We start from the raw sequence: 7,034 nt of genomic DNA, 5'->3' as shown, positions 1-7,034 counted from the left end.
ATGAATCAAAAAGGGACTAAGAGCATGCAGAAATCGAAAATCAAAAAGAAAAACAAAAACATGCAAATGACACCAAACTTAAAATATGAAACTAGACTCAACTAAAAGACTCTAAACCAACAAAAATAAAACAGTCCTAATCTAAGCAACAAGACAAGCCGTCAGTTGTCCAAACTCGAACAATCCCCGGCAACGGCGCCAAAAACTTGGTGCACGAAATTGCAATAACACTTTTGCAACTCCGCACAACTAACCAGCAAGTGCACTGGGTCGTCCAAGTAATACCTTGCGTGAGCAAGGGTCGATCCCACGGAGATTGTCGGCTTGAAGCAAGCTATGGTTATCTTGTAAATCTTAGTCAGGATATCAGAAATTATCAGGATTGATTGTAAAAAGTAAAAGAACACGAAATGGTTACTTGTATTGCAGTAATGGAGAATAGGTTGAGGTTTGGAGATGCTCCATCTTCTGAATCTCTGCTTTCCTACTGTCTTCTTCTTCAGTCACGCAAGTCTCCTTCCATGGCAAGCTGTGTGTAGGGTTTCACCGTTGTCAGTGGCTACCTCCCATCCTCTCATTGGAACGATTCCTAATGCCCTGTCACGGCACGGCATTCCATATGTCGGTTCTCAATCAGACCGGAGTAGAATCCAGTGATTCTTTTGGCGTCTGTCACTAACGCCCCGCCTTCAGGAGATTGAAGCACGTCACAGTCATTCAGTCATTGAATCCTACTCAGAATACCACAGACAAGGTTTAGACCTTCCGGATTCTCTTGAATGCCGCCATCAGTCTAGCTTATACCACGAAGATTCCGATAAAAGAATCCAAGAGATAACTACTTAATCTAAGGTAGAACAGAGGTGGTTGTCAGGCACATGTTCATAGTTGAGAATGATGATGATTGTCACTGATCATCACATTCATCCGGATTAAGAACAAGTATTATCTTAGAATGGAAGCAAGCATGATTGAATGAGAAACAGTAGTAATTGCATTAATCCATCAAGACACAGCAGAGCTCCTCACCCCCAACCATGGGGTTTAGAGGCTCATACTGTGGAAAGAAACGTGTACAAAATGTTATGGGGTCATAGGGTCGCATTCCGTCCTGATTACAAGGTCAAAAGGTCCTATAAGTAGTAAACTAGTATCCTAAGGTTTACAGAAATGAGTAAATGACAGAAAAATCCACTTCCGGGCCCACTTGGTATGTGCTTGGGCTGAGCATTGAAGCTTTTATGTGTAGAGACGTTTTCTGGAGTTAAACGCCAGTTCTCATGCCAGTTTGGGCGTTTAACTCCAAGTTTTATGCCAGTTCCGGCGTTTAACGCTGGAATTTCTGAGGCCGGTTTGCTACGCAGGTTTGGGCCATCAAATCTTGGGCAAAGTATGGACTATTATATATTGCTGGAAAGCCCTGGATGTCTACTTTCCAACGCCGTTGAGAGCGCGCCAATTGGGCTTCTGTAGCTCCAGAAAATCCGCTTCGAGTGCAGGGAGGTCAGAATCCAACAGCATCTGCAGTCCTTTTCAGTCTCTGGATCAGATTTTTGCTCCGAACCTTCAATTTCAGTCAGAAAATATCTAAAATCACAGAAAAACACACAAACTCATAGTAAAGTCCAGAAAAGTGAATTTTAATTAAAAACTAATAAAAATATACTAAAAACTAACTAAAAGATACTAAAAACATACTAAAAACAATGCCAAAAAGTGTACAAATTATCCGCTCATCAGATACCTCAGAAGAAAGGAGTTCTTGAAATTGATGCTCTGAATGCCATATTGGCTCAGAACAAAGTGTTGACTCAACATGTCAACATGATCTCTCAAAATCTGAATGGATGGCAAAATGCATCCAACAGTACTAAAGAGGCAGCTTCTGAAGAAGCTTATGATCCTGAGAACCCTGCAATGGCAGAGGTTAATTACATGGGTGAACCTTATGGAAACACCTATAATTCATCCTGGAGGAATCATCCAAATTTCTCATGGAAGGATCAACAAAAGCCTCAACAAGGCTTTAACAATGGTGGACGCAATAGGCTGAGCAATAGCAAGCCTTTCCTATCATCTTCTCAGCAACAGACAGAGAATTCTGAACAAAATACTTCTAATTTAGCCAATCTAGTCTCTGATCTGTCAAAGGCCACTTTCAGTTTCATGAGTGAAACAAGATCCTCCATCAGAAATCTGGAGGCACAAGTGGGCCAGCTGAGTAAGAAAGTCATTGAAACTCCTCCCAGTATTCTCCTAAGCAATACAGAAGAGAATCCAAAAGGAGAGTGCAAGGCCATTGAAATAATCAATATGGCCGAATGCACAAGGGAGGAGGAGGACGAAAATCCTAGTGAGGAAGACCTTCTGGGACGTCCCTCAAGCAAGAAGGAGTTTTCTATTAAGGATCCAAAGGAATCTGAGGCTCATATAGAGACCATAGAGATTCCATTAAATCTCCTTCTGCCATTCATGAGCTCTGAAGACTATTCTTCCTCTGAAGAGGATGAAGATGTGACTGGAGAGCAAGTTGCTCAATATTTAGGAGCTATCATGAAGCTGAATGCCAAGTTGTTTGGTAATGAGACTTGGGAAAGTGAACCTCCTTTGCTCATTAGTGAACTGGATACCTGGATTCAGCAAATTTTACCTCAAAAGAGACAAGATCCTGGCAAGTTCTTAATACCTTGTACCATAGGCACCATGACCTTTGAAAAAGCTCTATGTGATCTAGGGTTAGGGATAAATCTTATGCCACTCTCTGTAATGGAGAAGCTGGGGATCATTGAGGTACAACCTGCCTTGTTCTTATTACAATTGGCAGACAAGTCATTGAGACAAGCTTATGGAATAGTGGAGGACGTGTTAGTAAAGGTTGAAGGCCTTTACATCCCTGCTGATTTCATAATCTTAGACACTAGGAAGGAAGAGGATGAATGCATCATCCTTGGAAGACCTTTCCTAGCTACAGCAGGAGCTGTGATAGATGTCAACAGAGGTGAACTAGTCCTTCAATTGAATGGAGACTACCTTGTGTTTAAGGCACATGGCCATCCCTCTGTGACAAAAGAGAGTAAGCATGAAGAGCTTCTCTCAGTTCAGAGTCAAGAAGAGCCCCCACAGTCAAACTCTAAGTTTGGTATTGGGAGGCCACAACCAAACTCTAAGTTTGGTGTTAAGACCCCATATCCAAACTCTAAGTTTGGTGTTGGGACTATACAACATTGACCTGATCACCTTGTGGCTCCATGAGAGCCCACTGTCAAGCTATTGACATTAAAGAAGCGCTTGTTGGGAGGCAATCCAATTTTATTTATCTAATTTTTATTTTATTTTATTTTATTGTTATTTTGTGTTTTATTAGGTACATGATCATGTGGAGTCACGAAAAAAATATAAAAATTAAAAAACAGAATCAAAAACAGCAGAAGAAAAATCACACCCTGGAGGAAGCACAGACTAGCGTTCAACGCCAGTAAGGAGCATTTGGCTGGCGTTCAACGCCAGAACAGAGCATGAATCTGGCGTTAAACGCCAGAAACAAGCAACATTCTGGCGTTTGAACGCCAGGAATGTGCCTAGAGGAAAAGCTGGCGCTGAACGCCAGTAACAAGCATGAAACTGGCGTTCAATGCCAGAAACATGTTACATATGGGCGTTGAACGCCCAGAATATGCACCACTCGGCGTTTAAACGCCAGAATAGTGTGCAAAGGCATTTTACATGCCTATTTGGTGCAGGGATGAAATTCCTTGACACCTCAGGATCTGTGGATCCCACAGGATCACCTCAGGATCTGTGGACCCCACAGGATCCCCACTTATTATATTCCCACCTTACCTTCTAATCCTATTTCACTCTTCCCCATGTCACACTTCCCAAAAACCCTTCACCAATCACCTCAATCTCTCTTCCCAATCACCTATTCACCACTCACATCCATCCACTCTTCCCCATAAACCCCACCTACCTTCAAAATTCAAAAACATTTTCCCACCCAATCCCACCCTAAATGGCTGAACCTACCCTCTCCCCTCTCCCTATATATACCCTTCCATTCTACTTCATTTTCACACAACACAGCCCCCTCTTCTATACCTTGGCCGAAACACCATCTCTCCCTCTCCTCCATATTTTCTTCTTCTTCTCTTCTTTCTTCTCTTGCTCGAGGGCGAGCAATATTTTAAGTTTGGTGTGGTAAAAATATAAGCTTTTTGTTTTTCCATTACCATCAATGGCACCTAAGGCCGGAGAATCCTCTAGAAAAGGAAAAGGGAAGACAAAAGCTTCCACCTCCGAGTCATCGGAGATGGAAAGATTCATCTCCAAGAGCCATCAAGACCACTTCTATGATGTTGTGGCAAAGAAGAAGGTGATCCCTGAGGTCCCTTTCAAGCTCAAGAAAAATGAGTATCCGGAGATCCGACATGAAATCCGAAGAAGAGGTTGGAAAGTCCTAACCAACCCCATGCAACAAGTCGAAATCTTAATGGTTCAAGAGTTCTATGCCAATGCATGGATCACTAGGAACCATGATCAAAGTATGAACCCGAGTCCAAAGAATTATCTCACAATGGTTCGGGGGAAATACTTAGATTTTAATCCGGAGAATGTGAGGTTGGCATTCCACTTGCCCATGATGCAAGGAGATGAACGCCCCTACACTAGAAGGTTCAACTTTAAACAAAGGTTGGACCAAGTCCTAATGGACATATGTGTGGAAGGAGCTCAATGGAAGAGAGACTCCAAAGGCAAGCCAGTCCAACTAAGAAGACTGGACCTCAAGCCTGTGGCTAGAGGATGGTTGGAGTTCATTCAACGCTCCATCATTCCCACTAGCAACCGATCTGAAGTTACTGTGGATCGGGCCATCATGATTCATAGCATCATGATTGGAGAGGAAGTAGAAGTTCATGAAGTCATCTCCAATGAATTCTACAAAATAGCCGAAAAGCCCTCCACCATGGCAAGGCTAGATTTTCCTCACCTTATTTGCCATCTATGTTACTCAGTTGGAGTTATCATAGAAGGAGACATCTCCATTGAAGAGGATAAGCCCATCACCAAGAAGAGGATGGAGCAAGCAAGAGAGACCCTCCACGGTTCTCAAGAGATGCATGAGGAAGCTCATCATCAAGAAATCCCTGAGATGCCTCAAGGGATGCACTTTCCTCCCAACAACTATTGGGAACAGCTCAACACTTCCTTAGAAGATTTGAGCCACAATGTGGAACAATTAAGGGTGGAACATCATGAGCACTCCATCATTCTCCATGAAATAAGAGAAGATCAAAGAGCAATGAGGGAGGAGCAACAAAAGCAAAGAAGGGACATAGAAGAGCTTAAGAACATTGTTGGTCCTTCAAGAAGAAGACACCACTAAGGTGGATTCATTCCTTGTTCTTATTTCTTTCTGTTTTTCGGTTTCTATGTTATGTTTATCTATATTTTGTGTCTCTACTTCATGATCATTAGTATGTAGTAACCATGTCTTAAAGCTATGAATAAAATCCATTAATCCTTCACCTCTCTTAAATGAAATATGCTTTAATTCAAAAGAACAAGAAGTACATGAATTTTAAAATTATCCTTGAATTTAGTTTAATTATATTGATGTGGTGACAATACTTTTTGTTTTCTGAATGAATGCTTGAACAGTGCATATTTTTGATCCTGTTGTTTATGAATGTTAAAACTGTTGGCTCTTGAAAGAATGATGAACAAAGAGAAATGTTATTGATGATATGAAAAATCATGAAATTGATTCTTGAAGCAAGAAAAAGCAATGAAAAAGAAGAAGCTTGCGAAAAAAAAGGGCGAAAAAAAAAGAAAAAGAAAAAGCAAGCAAAAAAAGCCAATAGCCCTTAAAACCAAAAGGCAAGGGTAAAAAGGATCCAAAGCAAAGGAGTGTGCTTAAGAGCTCTGGACACCTCTAACTGGGGACTCTAGCAAAGCTAAGTCACAATCTGAAAAGGTTCACCCAGTTATGTGTCTGTGGCATTTATATATCCGGTGGTAATACTGGAAAACAAAGTGCTTAGGGCCACAGCCAAGACTCATAAGTAGCTGTGTTCAAGAATCAACATGCTTAACTAGGAAAGTCAATAACACTATCTGAACCTTGAGTTCCTAGAGACGCCAATCACTCTAAACTTCAAAGGAAAAAGTGAGATGCCAAAACTGTTCAGAAGCAAAAAGCTACAAGTCCCGCTCATCTAATTAGAATTAATATTCATTGATATTTTGGAATTTATAGTATATTCTCTTCTTTTTATCCTATTTGATTTTCAGTTGCTTGGGGACAAGCAACAATTTAAGTTTGGTGTTGTGATGAGCGGATAATTTATACGCTTTTTGGCATTGTTTTTAGGTAGTTTTTAGTAAGTTCAAGCTACTTTTAGGGATGTTTTCATTAGTTTTTATGTTAAATTCACATTTCTGGACTTTACTATGAGTTTGTGTGTTTTTTTGTAATTTCAAGTAATTTCTGGCTGAAATTGAGGGACCTGAGCAAAACTCTGAAAAAGGATGACAAAAGGACTGCTGATGCTGTTGGAATCTGACCTCCCTGCACTCAAAATGGATTTTCTGGAGCTATAGAACTCCAAATGGCGCGCTCTCAACGGCGTTGAAAGTAGACATTCAGAGCTTTCCAGCAATATATAATAGTCCATACTTTATTCGGGAATTGATCATGTAAATTGGCGTTGAACGCCAATTACATGTTGCTGTCTGGAGTTAAACGCCAGAAACACGTCACGACCCGAAGTTGAACGCCCAAAACACGTTATAACTCGGAGTTCAACTCCAAGAAAAGCCTCAGCTCATGGATAGATCAAGCTCAGCCCAAGCATACACCAAGTGGGCCCCGGAAGTGGATTTATGCATCAATTACTTACTCATGTAAACCCTAGTAGCTAGCCTAGTATAAATAGGATAAGTTACTATTGTATTAGACGTCTGATCTTTTGACAATTTAATCTTTTGACTGTTTAGTCTTTTGATCATTCAGAGGGCTGGCCATTCGGCCATGC

The sequence above is a fragment of the Arachis stenosperma genome, chromosome 8 (genome assembly GCF_014773155.1).
Source record: "Arachis stenosperma cultivar V10309 chromosome 8, arast.V10309.gnm1.PFL2, whole genome shotgun sequence".
In the NCBI taxonomy this organism is placed as follows: Eukaryota; Viridiplantae; Streptophyta; class Magnoliopsida; order Fabales; family Fabaceae; genus Arachis; species Arachis stenosperma.
The sequence above is the reverse complement of the archived record's forward strand: the minus strand, read 5'-3'. Positions refer to the sequence as shown.